At 41.7% G+C, this 18,023-nt stretch overlaps 1 long non-coding RNA gene across 4 annotated transcripts in view; it reads right to left on the bottom strand.

Annotated features, from left to right (window-relative positions):
- LOC140002420 (uncharacterized) overlaps positions 1 to 9,427 on the bottom strand; it is a 36,091-nt gene extending 26,664 nt beyond the window's left edge. For all 4 annotated transcript variants that reach the window (XR_011808891.1, XR_011808893.1, XR_011808892.1 and 1 more), the window contains exon 1: positions 9,235 to 9,427. This is a non-coding gene — a long non-coding RNA (uncharacterized lncRNA). The remainder of the gene's footprint in view (positions 1 to 9,234) is intronic.
- Between the last annotated feature and the right edge of the window lie 8,596 nt (positions 9,428 to 18,023).

Below are 18,023 nucleotides of genomic sequence, written 5' to 3'. Positions count from 1 at the left end.
GAAAGCAACAGGGATATACTGAATGGAAATGATTCAAATTACACTGATGTGAATACTTAGGAAAACTACACATGCATAAGTCTTAGCATCAGTGTTTTCAGCTTTAATCTCCTAAAAAGGAAGGGAAAAATGGCAATGTTGTCATTGCTCGAAAGACAGCAGCAGTATCTTGATTTCAGTATTCTCTACCTTTCTTTGAACTGTTTTCGTTTCTCCTACATGCTTCAAAGCTAACAAAAGGTATTTTAAAGTAGATGCTACTGCCCAGAGGTGAAATGGAAAAGAAAAGCAAAAGAAGAGTTGTATGAAGACAGAGGGCAAAAATAACTAGACATGTATAAAAACAACCTGGTCCCCAATAAAAACAGAGTTGGAAGCTTTAAGAAAGAGCTTAAATGTTTCAGAAAGCAGCTTAGATCTCTTGCAGTAACTACCTGAAGGTGAACATTAAGGAGCCATTTGCAATATATACTTTTATATGTCTTTAAATAGTAGTATGGCTATAATTTTAATAACCTACCTTATGCTTAGCCCATTAATTCAGTATATATGGACTAACATCTAATAGTCCAGACCTTTGAACAGGTCCAACTGATTAAAAAAAGCCATCATGCATATAGGGAAAAAAAATAATCACAAACAAACCAAAAAGCAGCAAACAAAAAGAAACAAAAAGCAACAGGGAAAGAGAGAAAAGCAGAAAATAATTTTTCTTTGTTGTCCTGTGAAGTTGCTGCAACAAAATCACGTTCATTTGTGGTTTATCGGTGGAAAAATTTGTATTAAAGTATTGGGAGATGTTAAGCAAGGAAGGTCAAAGTGAAGGCAAAACAAGATTCCATCCTGCAAATACCTGGGAAGAAAAGCTTGAAGGGAGGAGAGAAAAGGTGCTGAGAAGATGATAGAAGCAGATGGGTATCGGTGAGGTAGCAGGGATGAATAGAAAGACGAGAGCAAGCAGGTAGCTGTACAACAGGGCAGTGCAACAATAGCTTATTGTTGATCATGATGCTATTTTAACCCTTGGGGTGTTTTGCCCTCTCTCATAACCTAGGCAAATGTTTTCCTTTCACAAGCAAGCACATGCACTCGGGCATGCATATGCATACCCCTCTCACACATCCTGGATCACGAGCAGCATCCACCACATTATCAGAAATGGTCTTTCTTTTTGACTCAGCACATCAGCAGTTCTGGAGGGGAAGTCCTGTTATAATTCCTTACTTTGTCCAAGGAAACTCTCCTTTCCCCCCACACCAAGGGATCTCAAGCACAGCATTATGTACCAAATAACCTCTAGAAATACGGCTTGCTTTGTTTTTTTCTTAATTCAATCCACCCTTCTGTTCACTTTGGTATTCTTTGCTCAATGTCACAGCAAGAACAGCTTTGTGATTACCTTGCTACATGTTTATAATTAATTTCTCTCAGGAGGATTACAGCCAATATTATTACCAAATGCATTTCCTAAGTATTGAATCCGCATTGGTTCCAAAAAATACATACGATTTATTTTCCCCCTAGGGAGTAGGTATTTGTAAGCAGCAGATTACTGACATGCTGCAACCAGAAAGCAAAACATATTAGCAATTAATACAGCATTGTGAATAAAAGCCTTCTCACTTCAGAAATCTCTCAATGGCAGCAACTCAGCAGTGCCCGTGTCATGAAAACTGCCTCAGGACTCAAAATATCAACCAAGGTTAAGAGTAAGAGCAGGGGGTTTAAACACACTGTGGCAGAGACTATCCTTTTATTCTGTCTTTGAACAGCACTTATCAGACAGGGGTCCTGCCCTCCACCTGGTGCTCTGAGTGCTGCCACAAGGGATGTAGGGTAACACGTGCCCATGAGAAAGCTTCGTGTTTTTTGGAGGAGAGCTGAGGCCTTCTAGTGGGATAACTACCAGAACAAGTTCTCTTCTTAACACCACCATTATTTCAGAAGGAAACGCGAGATTTCTTCTTCCCCAAATCATTAGCTTCTCCCTGCCCTCCCCTCATCAGTTTTCCGTATTATTTTCCTAAATCTGTGAAAAAGTCACTTCTGTTGATATCATTCTTAAGCAAAAGCAACTTTTCCCAAGAACACTAACTTCTGAAGAAGGTATCTTTAACCAGCTCTGAAGTAATAAAGCAAATAGCCATGGCATGGTCTACTATGCCTTGTAAATCAGTAACCCCTCAATACAAAGGAGCACAAGAAATCTCACAGTCCTCGTTCAGTTCAATACATGTAGAATCTTATCCTTCCTTGCTGAGCCATTCATTGAAAGGAGCAAAAGAGTAGTATTTAATTAATAAAATACCCACTGGGTCATGAAGCCAAGCCAAGGATGCTTGCTAGAAGTACCTTTGTGAGCCTGAAGCAAGCTGTAATATCACAGCCCATGCATGCTCTCTGCAAAGCTACTTGCACTGTGCAAGGTTGTTTCTTTTTCCTTTAATTCATCCCTAGGTCACGTACCAGAACCTCTTCCAGGGGTCTTGAAGGAAACAGCTGGTGCTCAACGCACATTCTTCCTTAGATTTATCATTATGCACAGACAATGCAGGGAGGAAAGCGTGTAGCAAGAGGCCTGCCAGCTGTCTCCGCGGGCCTGAGCCTATAACCCTTAAGCCCTCTCCTTTGTTAGCTCCAAAGAGGTTGCAGGCTGTGGGAGCACAAAGATGAACAAGCCATCCAGGAGCTCCGTAGCACGGGAGGAGGTTGCATTAAAGAGGGTTGGCAAGCCCCTGCTCACAGACGGGTTGAAAATCAATTCCTAATTGCCAGTGTAGGTGCGACCTCAATTGCTTCTCATACAAACACTCAAGATATTGTACAAGAAAAACTGCTGAGAAACCACCAGTGAGGGCTTTTAGCCCTTTCCAATAGCACTTGGTCAGTAGAGCTGAAATGGTGCAAAGTGGATCTGCAAGAGTCCACCCCTCCCTACCTCCCCTTTATTTGCCCATCTGTACAACCAGTATGTAAACCTTTACTGGATGAATAAGGTAATTTGCAAATGTTAGTAAAACATTTTGCAAACCAAAGAAGGGAGAGAGAAGGAAGGTTTCAACAGTGTGATTTTCTTTAGCCAGCGGTAGCTTTTACAGTAGTCTTAAAGCGTGTGCCCAGGGCTAGTGGTAATTGGTGCATGGGGGAAGCCCGAACATCGCCAAGATCTCCCCACGGATATCCTAATTGTTACAGCATCCAAGCTCTCACCTAAGGAAAATGGTCTGCAAGGTTTTTAAGATGTAATTAATAACATTCAAATGTCAACAGCCTTAACCTTTTCAGTACCGTTTGCTGAAGCAGAACATCCAACTCCCAGCGCTCACGCTCTGCGGTTGCCCCAGTACCCTTTGACGCACTGCGCATTCGAGAGGATGGCATGTTACAATTAAGTCTGCAAGTCTGGATTATGAAAAAAAGGGCTTGGATGACAGGAATAAGTGAGCTTATTCACCTCCAAATTACACCAGCAGGACTGATGACGGTAATGCCAATTAAAAAAAATACAACATGAAACTTGTTTTCCCCTTCCCTGACCCCAAAGCTCACACTGCTTCATGCTGTCTTTCTTTTGATAGCTATGAACTTGGAGTCTGGCTCTTAGCCAGCTTTGTGAGTTTTTCAACTTTTTTTTTTTTTTTTAAAAGATAACTTTGTGTGGTAATGGAAGCTCCTTGAAAAACATGTGTATAACAACTCAGCTTTTGTCATATGGTATTGACTACCATAAGGTTAAGGCTATTAAATGACAAGATCTTGACAAAACTTCTGGCTTTTGATCTTGTTTGTGAGTGTACTTGCTGGGAGATATTACTATATGCAAGCCTTGTTCTTCTTCCTCTTTGCTCATCTAGCTTGAAAAAGGGATACTGGGCCATGTGAGCCTAAGGTCTGTCCCAGCAGGACCATTCTTACAATATTCAAGACATACAGGACAAAAATCACTAGAATTCTGATTTCTCTTAAAGCATTTTGCTAAAATGCTTCAAAATGTATTCCCCCCCCTTATTTTAACTAACAGAACAGATTTTCCAGCTGATGATGTCTTGAGTTATGGCACATGCATTCACTTGGTAAGAAATGGTAACGCCTGCAGCTTAGCAGGAGTGTACAAATGTGTTTCTCATAGTATAACCTCCAAAGTAGGGGGAAGTCAGTATTCTGAAGAACAATTTAAACAGAAACAGATTTGTTAACATACAATTTGGCTGCTTGCTTGAAAGTCATAGCAAGATGAATTTCTGGGTTGTTTGTTAAGGCAGAGCAAGAGTATTTTGTTTGCTTCCCCAGGACGTCAGCTCTGAATACATCCCTGCAGCACAGCACATTTTAAACCTGGATTCGATGCTGCAAACTGCTACTGTTTGAAACAGTGAGCTGGTCCACAGGGAATTGGGATAATAGGGCAAGAATGACAAAACTTCAAAAATAACGTGTTTTGGGTTCTCTGCATTTTTATTCTTTGATGTCTACAGTTTGGAGTGATATATTTTACGTCCCTTCCTGCACCGTAAAAGCAACCTCCTGGCTAGGAGGACCCCAAAGCTAAATGAATGAAGCAGTATGTAGGGATCCCTGTGAGGGGTGTAGGTTTCCAAATGTTAACTCTGGTGAATAAAAGTATAGGTCTCTACATTTTTATTTATCTGTTTTGTTTCCCACCTCTCTCCAGCAAACAGTTATGAGGACAGAAGAATGTCTCACACATTTCAGGTATCTCAGGTAAAAGGAACATCTTAATTCTCATTGTGACACAGCCTGACCCCAACCTCGTCAGGATGTTACACTCAGTTTATTCACACCCTCGCAAGTGAAAGCACATTTCTCCATACATTCACTGGGAATTGTGTACTACTGTATAAATTTTTATGTAATTTTATGTACCAGTGCCTAAAACTTGTTCTAATTACTCTCAACTTCGACAAGAACATGAGTAAAAATTCAGCATACTAAAACCAAAAGGGACCTGGATCAAATGCAATCCATGTGTTGAGTATGCAAATTGCCCCATGTCATAATCATAACTGTATAATCTGATTGTCTGAGTACAATTATTTTAGATACTCCTAACAATCAATAGAGATTCATCCCTATAAACCTATTTGACCCCTTTTCTCAATGAGGCATGATTACACACATAACAGTCCTCCATTAACCTTTGCTTAGGTTGGAATTAGTGATCAAATCTGACATACAAGTGATGGAAAGTTGCCAGGCAGCCTCAAAAATCCATCATCAGAACGAACCCAACACTGTGGCCCTTTCAGGGAACAGAATTTCACCTGACAAGGTGGATATTAAAAGATAAGAGAGGATTTATTGATCTTTCATTTCTCTCTACTGCTCTGTTGTTAATTGCAAATGTTACAAGGAAAAGTATTCGGAGTAAGCGAAGCTTTCCAATATTAACCTCAATAAGTGAATTAAGCAGCAATACTCCACATAAAATTGGAGATCACTAATGGGTCAAAAAACGCAATTCATTCTTGCTCTGGGCAATCAAGACTCTCAGATATAGACCTCTGCAACTTACTGCAAGCCTAGTAATTGCTACCCATTACTGCAATAATCAGAGTCTGACCCCAGGGATGAGCAATACCAAAATCCTGTTGGATTTCGGTGGCAATGGGGCAGCAGCCGCCACCAACAGGCCTGTCCTTTGAAAAGCCCAGTCAACAAGTCACCTTACACACTTGAACAAGACTAAGTAATTTAAACTGCTTCCAGAAGAGCAAGGGGTTAAAATCATCCTGAGGCTATCCTGCTCATATCATGGTAAATCTGGAGCAGTGTTAATTAACAACCACAAGAGATTCTTTTCCAATTAGCAGTAAAAAAAAAAAAAAAAAAAAAAAAAAATCCACACACGTGACCGTTCACAGGCAGCTGTATTTCAGAAGTAAAGGCATAACTGATATTGAAAGCTTCCAGGTTAGCCTCCAAATTATTCCTTAGCATCACAAAGCTTAGATGAAATATAGAATAATTCTTCTACAGCAGCAGGCACCAAGAGCAGCTGTGCAGGGATCAATAAAGTAAAACCAGGGGGCGGGAAAAAAAAAGTGAAGCCTGGAATTGCAAATACAGTATTGTTGCTTACCCCACTGCAATTTGCTTTTACAACATGCAGAATTTGTCATACCTGATTTAAAGGTCCGAGGATGCCAGTAGCCTTCCTTTAACAAAAACAGCACCCGATGCTTTGGAAGAAGGCAGAAACACTCCGAACTTGTGAAAGCACACACAAATAATAATAATAACTTAAAAAAAAAAAAGTATATTGCAATGTAGGAAGGTTCCTACACATCATCCTACTAGCTCCTGGGTTAGCAGCATGAAACACCAGCTTGGCCTTGCTCTCTCAAAGGTATTCCAAAGTCTAAGGGTAGCTGCAGTGCAAAGAAATAGGTAAGCTACTGATCTCAGCAAAAGAGAAGACTAATCAAAGGTTATTGAAAGCACCTAAAATTGCTAAAGTAGCACACTTGTGATGGTTGAAGTCCTCTGCCAGTATCTTTTTCTTTGTATGGCCCTGAGTGAAGTGAAGGAAAACCAGGAGGCTTTTGGCATTAACTTAGTGATGGCACCTGGAGAAAGACTTCAGAGACACACATGGGATTGATTTTGTGTTTGGCTTGTCTGTTAGAGATAGATGGAAAACAGTGGCAATATGCATTTTAATGAGTTTTAAATTTTGAGGATACCAATGAACCATGACATATTATGGCATGGAGTTAATAAGGTCAGCTGTATGAAGATAAACCATATGAGAAATTATAACCTCTAAATTATGAAAAAATTAACAGCAACTACCTTATATTTGAGCATATACATCCAATTTTGGTTTGAGCCACAAACAGCAGATGAACATGTAGTAACTCAATCTAAATTGTTTTCTTCATCTTGCACGTGGACTAGATCCTTAAACTTCTGCCCTAAAATCAGCATGAGAGCTTACCCACTTGTTGATATGCAATACACTTGCTCTATCCTTTTCTCAGCACTCTACCTGAGCCTCACACCTCTGTGAGGCAATGAAGAGGTATTATTCCCTCTTTGCACAGGTGAGAAATATAATAAATAATAATTTAAAAAAAAAGAAAAAAAAATCAGCAAGCCAAGTCCTTTTAAATTAATAGAGTTAGGCATCTAAATAACTGGGTGAATATGGACATTAAAGAGTCATCTGCTTTCAGGCAGCAATTTCTCCTGCTGTGCTTCACTTCTAATTTACAGATTCAAAGGCCTACCTTCCCCCTAACTTTATTTTATTTATTTTTTTTTTGCAACACGTGAGCTTGGAGCTGACTTGCATTTTGTGTCCTAAGAGATGTCTCATGGGTCCTTCAGCCCAGAGCCAGCATCTCCCCTTTTCCACCTGCCACTTAGAGCAATGAGCCTATGAAGAGCACACTGCTGTGTTTTAACCCATGATTTAGAACTCCCAAAGCAATGGTCTGAGCCATGGACTTCCCCATGGAAAGCCCGGGACATCCTGGAATAGCTCAAACCATCTCTTAATGGACAAAAAAGAAAAACAACAGAACTCTGGCAGATCTGGGATGTGATAGACTTTCCCTCTGTGCAAACACAAGTGATTCAGAAGCCCTCTCTCTCTCCTTTAAATTCAGCAGATATTTTGCTTCCTTGAAGCTCTGGTTTCAAACATTTAACACTGTGCTGAAAATACACACACCCATGTTGTACTTGCAGCCCCTTTTAATGAAACCGATGATGCCAGTGACCTCAAAGACCACATCTAAAAGTTCCTTGCCAGCAGTATTTTCCAGAGAAGATAGCAGGGTGACAACACTGCAGTTCTGCTGTGAAATAATTGTACATTTTATATCCTTTATCTTCCTCTGGCACTGATCTTATGGGCTTCAATGTACTGGAGTTCTCTATAATACAGTGACGTGAATATAAGCACCTTTTCTAGCCAGCTACAGCCAGCTAGTTCATATAGCCTGGGAGCCAACAGCAACCTACATTTGTGACAGTCATCGGTAGACTTTGGTCACAGAGCTATTCTTGCTGATGTTCAGAAAAGGCTTTGTTCATTACAGACATTCCAGAAAGCCATCCAGGATATCAAAGAGCTGTTTTACATCTGCCTATCTCAGTGCTGTTTTGTGTATGTGACTAACCCCCCTATTAATTTCTTATCTCCAGTGTCCCAGTTTCATCTCCCACTACTAAGTTGTCTCCCTGTCAGTCACTAATGATTTAAAAAAACAGAAAAAAAACAAAAAAAAAAAACACAAAAACTTTCAAAGTGGTATTTGCTCTTTTGAGATCAACCCTTTTACAACTGAACGAATGAGGAAAGCAGGCACAGGATGATGCAAAGTATCAGGGGAAGAAGAGCCAAAAGAGCCTGTTAAAAAGAAGTTGCTGGTGTCGTTCATCCATTTCATACGTAACTGCTTCTTTTCCAACAAGTAATCACGCCATGCTGAAGATGGGCAAAGTTCTCATTACATAGCACAGCTCTTCAAAACAAACCCTGTGCAGCGCGGGCATGATTCATAAAGGGCTGTAAGGCAGCACGAAACATGTTGGCACAACAGGATGCTCAGCAGCACGGGTAAAAGCACATGCAGAAATTATGACAACAGTGCCTACTGAAACCCTCACGGAGTTCCTTCGCCCCCAAATTGCTAGGAGGTGTGATAAATCCTTTCTGCAAAATCAGCGTCCCTTTCTCTCTCCCCTTCCACAGTTTCTCTAACGGTCTCTCTCGTGCTCTGACTTCCTTGCTGCTTCTCTTAGAAAGGACAGCAATTCATTGTGTGCAGGCAAGAACAAAGGTGCTTTAGAAAACCGTTCTTTCACACATTTGTGATATTTTATTTCTCCCAGTTCTGCATGTTTGTTTGCATTTTGCAGCTTCCAACAATTTCAGAGGCCTGCGTTCATAGTTTATTTTTATCTTGTCTCCATGGCTTGTAAAGAAAGACACAGTACCTCATCTTGCCAGGTAACACAGCAACATTTTTTAAGGCATTTTGCTTAAAGTATTCTTTGTTCTTTCCATGCCCTTCATCCTTCACAGCCCTACAGCAGCATGTAGATAGTCAGGCATGCGAATGGGGCAGCAATGCCCAAGATTTACACTCCTCATCCTGAGCTTTCTGCAGCCTGTGATGCTATGCAACAGCAGTAGGCAAACTGAACATAACTATTGGTCACTTCACACACAATTTGGCTTTGTACCCACGTCCAGTGACTTACCTCCTCCATGTATGTGGCTATACATGGGCACTGAGGATCAGGCTCAAACCCAAGTGGTGCTCCAGGATCTTCCACAATGTATTAGGTGCACCGCAATTTTATCAGCAAGTCAGTCACACAACTCTAACCAGTTTCCTTTTTAAGTGTTTGTTTCAGTATGTTTTGGCCCACCTAAATATGTCACATAATTAGGAGAGTGATCAGCTGAAGTGCAGGCACAGGTGTCTCTGCTTGTTATTTATCTGTGCTGCCTGACATTTAGATGGGAAACAGCAAATACCTGTGTAGTGCATCTTGTGACAGCCCTAGCCTCACTGTGGAGGAAAATAGTCATCTCAAAAGCAACACAAAGGGGCAGGTGCCACCCTCTGCAGAGCCTTTTCTTTTACCTTAGAGATCCAGTGCCCCAAGGAAGGCATCTCCACTTGTCTCACTGCTTAGCCACCATGGAGACAAAGCAGATGGAGCTATTCTTTCCTGCATACTGAAAATCAGTTTCTTGTGTTCTTTCCGGTACCTGACTGTAAAACTTCAGGGGTATTAATATTGAACTTGGGAATGGGGCTACGGCATGCTTACGTAGTCCTGCCGATGCCTAAATCCATCTAGCAGCTACAGTGTGACTGCCACCTGGATCACCTCATTTGATCTGGCTGCACTGTGCTTACAGGGCTGGAGAAATGCTACTGTACTCACCACTTCCAGCAGGATGTATCCTCAGGGCTAGGAGCAATTCCCTATGATGATTAGCAGAACAAGAAGCCAAACTAGTTTTAATCTAACTATTAACTACAGCTACAAAAGAGAGCTGCTGGGGGTAGGTGACTGCTAGACCGCATAGCCCCACCAGTCCCTTCTTGCTTTCTTCTCAGCCTCTTACACCACACACAAAAAAATATTAATTTATTTGAAAGCAGGGACAGTTTTACTCTTTATACTGCATTTTGAAAGTGATTGTGAGAGTAAAAAGTGGGATCTATTTGCATTCAAATCCCTACACAGTAGAAAGACATGCACTTGTGACTTGTCCCTATTTAAGTCCACAAAGAAATTCTATTTAATCCTGCGAAGTAATACTAAGTAACGGGTCATGACCTCTGATCCAAGGATGTAAACCGAGGTCCCTTCTTCAACCATCTGGTTGCTAATAGGGAAAAAGCATGTGCAAGAAGCACGACTTCAGCTGGAGATATTTTCCCATAGTTACATTTCCTTGTTTACTCAATGACTCCCATTCATACCCATGGACTAATTCCCATTTGCCCTTTTTGGAGTGGAAAAACTCCAGTTCCAAAACCTTGTTTAATTTTAATGCATAGGGCATTCAGAGTAAGAGCTGAGACCTCCAGAAACTGCATGTAACCCTTTTAATGTGGATTGCATTGGTTCCACACAGGTTACACTACACTATGGTATTTAGTAGCTCAAACCACATCTGTGAAAAAGATCGCAATCTCAAAAGCAAGCTGTTGAGTGGATTGCAGGAGAAAACTTGTTCAGAAAAGAATAGATCAAATCCTTGAAAACCGGGCCCTGATGTTTTCTATTGGCATTGCAAATGTGACTGTAATTGGGAGCTGTCAGCTCTCAGGTAGCAGTTGCAAATTAAGGTGATGAACCAAGGTAAGAAAGGGAGGCGATAAACAGAGACACTTTACTGTCTGCAGACACACACTGTCATATGTGAAGGCTGTAACACAGAGCACTATTTATAACAACACTCCTTTGGAAACAGCTCCTAGTACCGTGCCAAGTAGCTACAGGTTTTAAAAGAAAAAGGGGCAGGGGGTGGTGCAGATTTTCACGCTGAGTTTTCTTCCAGTTGCTTTCCCCCTGCTCTGTCCCTGCTGAATTCTCCCTGCAGCTCTGCAGTGGGTTGCTCTGTGATGGTGGGCCAGTGCCTTCACATCCAATACCACTCTTTGTCCTTCATCCCCTGATTGTGCAGTGCATCGTGCAGGCCTTACATTTTCTCTTTGCAAAGTTAACAAGAACTGCAAATGAAATTATGGCTCATTTTCCTCCCTAATCTGTTTTAACTACAGTCTCACATATGTATAATAGCATGTGGCTTAGGCTAGTGTATATCTCACCAGGATCCTTGTCTTCTGAAGCAGATTTTGATGAGCCACATCTCTGCAGGAATAAAACAAGAATGTATTCTCATGACGCTTCGAACATTTTCTCTCAGAACTTGGATCAAAAGCAGTGTGTCCATTGTACTGCTAACTCTGCTATGGATGGATCTTCTCTGATTCCTGCTGCAAGGGCAAAATGAGTTAGCAACCTGAATGGGCCAGTCATGCTCCATGTATCACCACCCAAACAAAGCCATCTATTTCCAAATCCAAATTGTGCCCCCCATTTACATACAATTGGGTACATTGGGCTGCATACCAACTAGTCTGTGGAGGTGCCTTGCACTTTACATTAACTGTGGAGGGAGCCTGGATACCCAGGGGCTTGCCTGCTGTTGATGGCTAACATTAGGGGAGATGGCTCCAGCTATTTTGGCCAGGTCTGAGGACTCATCAAGCCAAATGCAGTCTTTTCTCTGGCAGCTTGGGCTCACACACCAGTAGTAAAGTGCAATCAGCGTTAGTTCAGCATCCATTTTGCAATGTGACATGTGCTTATACCACAATAAAGCACCAATTTCGGGGTTTATTTTATTAGCTACATTAATTACTAATCACCTGATTTCATGTTACAAAACCTACTTTCACCAGCCTGTCGACTCCTCCCTAAGGCTGGCATAGGTCAAGGATGCAACTCTCATTTTTCATGTTGGTGCTCAGACACACTTCTCCCCACTTAAGTTGATTATGGCTAATTAAAAGTTTATATTATAGAAAGACCAGATAAAATGCACTTTAAAGTCATTCCAGAGATTTTGCCAACAATAAAACGAAAGCCTTTCTTCCAGGCCATGTTTTAAATTCAGACTGAAGAGTATTTTCTGCAGTGTTTTATACCACTGCATGTATATTTCAGGCTTACTTGTTTTAAAGGAATTTATTAAGCTCAGGAAGATGTCCAGCATTGTGTCAGTTTTGTCTCAGGTTAGTTACGTACAGTTAATGGTGCAGTCAAAGTGGTTTGCAGATGCACGTCCCGTGAAGTGGCTATGCTTTCTTTCCAGCTCTGTTGTAATGCTTAAGCCAAAGATTTGTATCAACCAGGGCTGGGAGTGCTCCATGGTTTTGCCTGCTCCTGCTTTGAGGAAGCAGACCTCCTCCTTCCTCATTTGGTGACTTCTCATTTCTTGCCCTATAGGCTAGATGTACTGCATGAAAGTTTCAACAAGATGTTTTGCCTGTGTGCTATACGTGCATAAGCCCACAGGCTGAAGGGAACTCATCATAAACACCCTCTGTTACTGCTTTTTATCACTATATGCCAATATCCTGTTTAATATATCTCCCTTAGCATGTTTTACTTTAAAGATGACAGAAACTTCCCATTATAGAGCACGCTGACAGTGAAATAAATCAATAAATAAATTAAAATAAAGGAAAAACATCCTTTCAAATGCATAAAACTGCAGTAACTTCCACCATTACTGTTTTAAACATCAAAAGTTACACCAGTTTCCGACAGCTTTCCTTGATTTACTGACAGTATTTAAGAAGTGCATATTTTATAGCACGTGCTGCTACCAAGCTGTATTTCAAAGCATTCAGCCCACATCGCATCTGCCTGCTTGAGTGTGGTGTAATAGGAGAGGACAGCCTATGCAAGCTGGGTTTGATAGTTCCAGGCATATTTTTCACCAGGAACCTCATCAAGTTCAAAGCCCATGATTTAGCTGAGGTCAAGCACAGGATAAAAAAATACACCGACCTATCTTTGACTAGGACCATGTCTAGATGTCCCACTTTTCCTTGCTGGATTGACACACAAAGAAGGAGGATATTCTCCCTTTATACCTCTGCTTTAGAGGTTCTAGAGGGAAAGCAGTGCATGGGATTTTCCTGCTACCCACCCACAGAGACAGCAAAACCCTCCAGACTTACCTAAGATGGAATTGGGATGTCCAGTTTATGGGCATTTTGGTAGCTGCTGACCTGATCTCAGGATCACTGGTATGAAGTTTCATGGTATCTTCAGCGATGGCTCCAGGAAAGTATAATACAGAAGAGGGGCACTTATTAAGGGAAGGTATTAAAATCAGCGATTCAAGCAGCATCAATCTCCACAACTTCCACATCCCATGCCCAGGAGATCTGTCACGAAGATACCTGTGGGTTGGAATAATCTGCTTTGTTTTCCTGCTTCTATTTCTGTCCAGGAAAGTTTTCAAGCATCTCTTTCTTGAAAGCCTTAGAAGGTTTCAGGGTGTGTATGTTGTGGTGTGTGTGGAAAGGCTGGCAATGCTGCCACAATATCACCTAGGAGAGGTCCTTCACGACCATATTCTTCCAAGTTCCCCCATGTGGACAGTCCATACCACCAGCAAAGACATCACCTGGAGTTACACCCAGAAAAAAAGAGGGATTTTTCTGCCTTGCACCATCATCACATTACTGATAATTGTGGCCCTGAGACAGCACGGTCTTGAAGGCTGTTTAGTTATCAGACTTTATACACTTGCTAGTTGGAATTACAAGTTGTTGTCAGATGACACTTGGAAACCATGAATGGCCATGTAACACTGTTAAAAATAAATAAAAGGAACTTCTTATTTTCTCTGTGCTTCAGTCCTTTAGTGGAGGACAGCTCAGACATATCCTTTCTCCAAAGCCTTGCAAAGCAATTCATGTACCCAAGGGAGCTACCACTGATGATACACAGCAGAGGTGGTCAGGTTGGTGGGAGTTACACAAAGCAGGCAGAAACAGGGGCAAGGATCCAGCCCTGTGTATATTTATAATGAAGAGGAAATAGCTAGAAATAGCTTTTACAATGCCTTAAATGCCATTTTCTAACTGCAACGCGTGCCAGTGGCTGCCCAGCTTGATACAAGTGAATATAACTTTGCAAAAGCAACCAGAAGCTCTCCGGTGTTTCTCACGATAAAAAAGTTCTCTCTGGCAGGGGCAGTTATGTGATCTTGCTGCCTGCACTCTTGCCTTTCCACTCCGAAGTTGTTTTTTCACCTCTCTGGCCATTTGTTCCTAAACACAACAGATGGATCTCTCACAGGCATTTAGATCCTACACATGTGTGGTGGAGCTGGGTTGTAGGTAGGGAAAAATTCTTCCCTCTCCTTAGCCCCCAGGGAAATGTCTAATTAGCTTTTTTAAGCACTGGCATATCTGCACAGGAGAGAGGTGGTAGAAAACGTGCTACTTCCAGTGTCTGCAAAGAAGCCTGGTTTAAAGTACTTACTGCAATAGCCCTAATGCAACGCGCAACCTGTGTTTATTTGTCCTGAGGCAGCAAAGGGCTTTACCTGGATAAAAGACTGATTGGGACTGATAGACCAGCTGTGCATAACTAAATACGAGTGTGAGTCCAAGGTGGTTGGTTCTGCACGCAAGAAATTTCTGTGCACGTTAGAAATTCCCGTGCTGCCTGCATCGGTAACATGCCTGTGACTCCAGAAGATAAGACATACGCAAGATATCCAAACACTGGAACATGAAGATGACTGGAGTGCAAGGCTGGGTTTATCAAAAGTCTATCACAGGCAGATGCTCTGCAGACTTCAATGAATACTTTGCATTTCAGTTCTTTTCAAATGCAGCTCTGTAAACAGTGAATAGTCCCACTGTTAATGACTAGCTTGCTGTATTTATAGAAAGCCAGATGTTATTTAGCTATAGTGGGATTTAACAAGCAGTCTAAGAACTGAGGGCTTTTATTTATTTATTTATTTATTTATTTTTATTTTTTACATATTTTACCTTTAAAAAACATAAAAATTTCCAGCAACTGATTCATTAAAGTTTTGTTGCAACAACAGCCCCTAATAAAAGAGCATCTACGATGCTTAGCAGCACCAGCACAACACAGGACAAGGGAGTGATGTTTTTGTAGAAAAAGTGACACAATTTGGAAAGGAGACTGGGGTTCAAATAGAAACAAATGCTCTAGCACTGCAATGATCCTTTATAAGCCAGTCTCTCTCCTCCTCCTCTCCCGCTCTTTCCTGCTTTGAGCACAAACTCTTTGCAGAGAGGGAGTGCTTCTACAACATGCATGTAACAATACTGGGAATCTTGGGGCTCTCTTGTTGGCAAGGGCATTTTTTGGCATTACTGAGATACTGATAATAATTGTAAACCTCTTCCTACCAATTCCAAGTCTAATTTTTTTTGGTAAAAATAATATTTTGGTCCCCATCAGTTTAGGTGCCTACTGTCCGTGTCAGACTGCTCTTCATCCAAGCAGCTAGGGCCAAAACTTGAAGAAGAGGTAGGGAACAGCCAAGACAAAAAGGAAGTGCAATAAAATAGAATTGCTAAGCATAACTGAAGGTCTGCTGACTCTACCACGGACTAGATGTTGCTTTGACAATGCTGCTGGTCAACTTATGAATATCAGCTATTCAAACTCAAAATCATGGTATTCAAACTTCTCTTTTAAACTAAGCAATGGCCCAGGACCTACAGGACAGCAGTCTTTACAACCTGCAGAAGTCTCAAGACTCTACTGCTAGAGCTACAGCTGCCCAGGGAGCCCAAGCGGCATTTTCTTCCTGATGTGACAGTCTTCCTAGCACAGCACTATGTAACCAGCTGTTAAGGCTGGGTCTAACTCAGGCAGATCTCCAAAAAGCCAGTTCACCCTGCAGCTCTCTTATTTGGGATGAGGCATCCCTCCTTTTCATTGCAGCAAACCCAGTTAACTCTCCACATCCTTCTCCCACCCACAGGGAGCCAGAGACTGGGGTCATGTCACTTTTTGACAGCACATTGCCAGAGTGCTTCCTCTGCCTTCTGAGACTGAAGGAATTTTTTATTTTTTATTTTTTTTCATGCACAAAATTGAGCCTCTTAATTCCAGTGAGGACCCTTGCTATGGTTGAGAATGGTCTTTCATTGAGTTTTATATGGAGAAGAGCTATCTTCCTTACTGACATTCTTATTATTTATTTATTCATTTATTTTATAGCAGGTCAGGCTAGTTTCTTGGTATTTCTTCTGCAATGCGCCCCCTCCAGGTCCTGCACAAGTACATTCACGGCTTTTTGTCCCTGCCCTGAGCCTCATATACAGAATTGAAAAGCAAGCTGCTTTGTCTCAGCCAGCATCTGGCTGTGTATGTGCAGAAATACAGACCCCTTTCACAAACCCAAACTGATTTCTTTCCTCCACCCAAGAAACATTCCAGCAGATATTACTGTGAGGCTGACAAGGCCGTCTTTCTTTCGGGGTTTGAGGCAGAAATCCATACCTCGCTTCTGTGATATACGTGACTCACACTATCAACATGTCAGCCTGGATTTAAAGAAAATACATGATCACATCTCCTAGGGGATCTGAAAGCACAGACTAGGAATGGTAGGCCATCTGTCCCCAGACCAGGGAAAAAGTTGATGACAGGTGCAGTGTTTGCCCTGCTACCTTCAACGTCTCATTCTGCAGCTTGTCTTTTCTTACACTCTTTTCCTCTGTTCATTCAGGCTAAGGCAAGGAGCCTTTGTTATTCAATACGTGGAATACCTTGCTGCCTCCTAATGCAATGCCTCTACCCCATGGGAGAGGGAGGGAGTCACACAGTGGCCAGCCTTTTTGGGTTCAAAAGGTGCCACACTCTGTTAAACAACGTGATTGATCTGCAGGTGAAGGCACCGGAAAGTAGTTCAGAAATCAAAAGGAAGCAAAGCAGGGAAATGCCATAAATTGGGAGCTGAAGAGCCTGCTGCCCCGTTTAGCAGAACAGTATTTTCCTTGTCAGGCAGCAAGTCATCGTCTGACAGATTCATAACAGCAACTATTAGCCGGTTCATGCTCCTTATTCCTCGCCTCCACGTTTATGCTCAGCTGATTTTACTGTGCAGTGCAGAGGAGGCACAGGCAGATGAACCTGTTGTTGTTAAAAGCCTGGTTTCCAATCTTGAAACCCTCTGTGCATGCACCTACATCTGCACTTAGACCTAAAATTGGCACTTGACACCCACTGAAAAAGGTAAGCGCCGACAGGCTCTCTGAATCGCTAATCAGTGTGCAGGTGTTTAATTGCTGAATTAAGAACCTGATTTTGAAAACCGAACTCTAAGTGTCTGCATTTCTGTACCAGCGTTAATACTGCCTTCGGAGTTTTTCTAGGGGAAAAATAGTGTGTCTGGTTACACAGGGCAGTTCCCATGTTTTTTTGTTTTTTTTTTTTTTTTACACACTGATCCTCGTTGCTGTGCCTCTGCCTAGCATCAAGTTTCCACCCTGTTTTCCTCAGGCAAAGGGGATAACAAAGGGCAAATTATTTCTCTTGTAACTTCTGCTCCTGAAAGCCTTCCTCCGTGTTCCTGGTCCTCCCAGCCTACATGAAAGTCAGGGGAGATGAGACTGGAGGAGCAGCAGATGACTTGGGGCATACCCCTGTTACTATTTCAGGGTGGCTCTGAGTGACTCTTTTTTGTTAAGAGACTGGAGATTGAACAATCAACTTTTTTTTTCCCCATTTAAAATAAATAAATAAATAAAAAATAATCAATGCCTTGACTTTAGAAATAATGATGGTTGCAATAAAAGTTGGGAAAGATCAACTGGGAAATAAAGTGCAGGATTGTTAACAGCAAGATCCCGTGAGATCTGATGCATCAGAAAATGTTGTGATTTCTCTCCTTTTAAGGTCATACAACTAAAATTCCATATTTTTTTCATGAAGATCAGGTTATAAGT

The sequence above is a fragment of the Anas platyrhynchos genome, chromosome 4, assembly GCF_047663525.1.
Source record: "Anas platyrhynchos isolate ZD024472 breed Pekin duck chromosome 4, IASCAAS_PekinDuck_T2T, whole genome shotgun sequence".
NCBI classification, from domain to species: Eukaryota; Metazoa; Chordata; class Aves; order Anseriformes; family Anatidae; genus Anas; species Anas platyrhynchos.
This window is presented reverse-complemented; position numbering and strand designations above follow the sequence as displayed.